Source organism: Echinops telfairi, unplaced genomic scaffold, assembly GCF_000313985.2.
Source record: "Echinops telfairi isolate 266 unplaced genomic scaffold, ASM31398v2 ScPeMD7_9;HRSCAF=40, whole genome shotgun sequence".
NCBI lineage: Eukaryota > Metazoa > Chordata > Mammalia > Afrosoricida > Tenrecidae > Echinops > Echinops telfairi.
This window is the reverse complement of record NW_022103906.1, coordinates 67,828,801-67,831,188: the sequence shown is the minus strand read 5'-3', so window position 1 is coordinate 67,831,188 and position 2,388 is coordinate 67,828,801.

Sequence of the window (2,388 nt, the reverse complement as noted above, 5' to 3'; positions counted from 1 at the left end):
ACATTGTAAGCTCACAGACAAAAATGGACTGAGAATAAAAGGAAAATATACCAAGCAAGTAGCAACTGAAAAAAAAGCAGAGGTTACAATCCAATTCTCTGACAAAATTGACCACAAGGTATAAACCATAATATGAGATAAGGAGGGGCACTATATAATGTTCAAAGGATCAGTAGACCTGGAACCAGTGAGCTTAATAAATATATACGTGCCTAATGAGAGAACCCCGAGTTTTGTAAAACAAACTATTCAAATGATGACTAAAGAAATCACAGACTCCACCATCATAGCCTACTCAGCAAGTAGGCTCCAAAACTGAACACTACAATCAGGCAATTGGACCTGTTGGCATTTATAAAGCTTTCCATCCGAATGCAAAAAAATGACATTATTTTCAAGTGCACATGGCTCATTTTTGAAAATAGACCACAGGTTAGGGCACAAGCTGAGCCCGAGTAAATTACTCAGATGTCCTTCTCAGATCACCACGCCATAAAGCTGGAGATCAATAAAAGGAGAGCCAGAAAAACAAGGGCAAACAATTGAAGGATGACTAACAATATTCTGTGACATGATTGGTACTGGCCTAGATTAGAGAGGAGTGTAGGAAGTTTCTAGAAACTAATGAGAACGAGATTACAATGTATCAAAGCAGTTATCAGAGGTAACTTGATAGCAATAAGTGCATATAGGAAGAAGGAAGAGAAACTTATGACTGATACACTATCACAAAATCTCCAGCAACTAGAAGAGTTAACAGAGCAACGTCTCAAATAGCAGAGACAAGAAATAATAAAAATTACAGCAGAGTTAAATGAGTGGGAAGGAAATAGAACAATGCAAAAAATCTTGACAGCAAAGCTGTTCTTAGAAAGGATCAACAGAATCAACAAAGCGCTGGCAAGCCTAAACATATAAAGGAAGGAGCCAACATCAGTAGCCAGGATGAGGGATGAAATGGGAAATCACAACTTATCCTAACGAGATTAAAAGGATAATCAGAAAGTGCTTTGGAAGTCTGGAATTATAATGAATTCAACAACTTGGAAAACAAACACAAATACTTGGAAAAACAATCCCTATCTAGATTATCCCATATAGAGGTCAAGAAACTCAACAGACCCTTAGCAAAGGAAGAAATAGATATGGCTATAAAGAAACTGCCACCAAAAAAGCTCCCAGACCAGACAGCTTCACAGGAGAATTCTACCCAGCATTCAGGGAAGAGCTGACACCAATCCTCCACAAATTATTCCAGAGCATAGCTAAAGATGGCAAACTCCCAAACTCATTCTATGAAGCCAGTATAATTTTGATATGCAAAAAAGCAAGGATCCAACAGGAATAGAGAGCTACAGAAAAATATCTCTAATGAACAGATGCAAACATTCTTAACAAAATATTGGCCCATAGAAAACAAAATATATAAAACACAATATCCATCATGATCAGGTTTGATTCATCCCAGGGATTTAAGGATGGTTTAACATAGAAAATACATCAATATTATAAACCACATTGATAATAAAAAGTATAAGAATCGCAAGATAATATTGATAGATGCAGAAAAAGCATTTGACAATTTTCAACACCCATCCCATATTAAGACACTCAATAAGCTAGGAATGGAAGGAAAATTCCTCAAGATAATAAAGCTATTTATGACAAACCAACAGCCAACATCATAGTCAGTGGAGAAAAGATGGAAAATAATCCCCCTAAAAAAGGGGACCAGACAAGGATGTCTTTTGTCCCCACTTCCAATGAACTTTGTTAAGGATGTCCTTTGTCTCCACTTCTAATGAACCTCATACTGGAGGTCCTAGCTAACAACATAACAATTAAAAGTATCCAACTGGGAGTGGAGAAGGACATAGAGGTCCTGGGGGTGCTGGAGCAACAGCAATATAGTATAAGAGAGGAATTACTGAGGGCGAGTGTGATGGTGGGGCAGGAGGAATGTAAAAGAAAACAGGAACACTGTAGGAAACAAAGCTAGGGATAGAGGTAGAAGCATAGGTGTGTGCATATGTAAATACATTAACTCATAAAAATAGAAGTATTGGCCTAGGTACATATATTTATATGGCAATACACTGAGGTATTGGACTTTGGACTCTGCTGATGCCCTCCCGCAATGCAACAACACTTTGTTCTAACACACTAACATCCTGTGATGCTCACCCTCCCAGCACAATCACTGAAGACAAAGCGGGTGCATAAACAAATGTGGCGAAGAAAGAGGATGGAGCCCAACTATCACAAGATATGCCATCTGGGGTCTTAAAGGCTTGAAGTTGAACAAGCAACCATCTAGCAGAGAAGCAACAAGCCCACATGGAAGAAGCACACCAACCTGTGCAATTATGAGGAGTCAATGGGATGGGG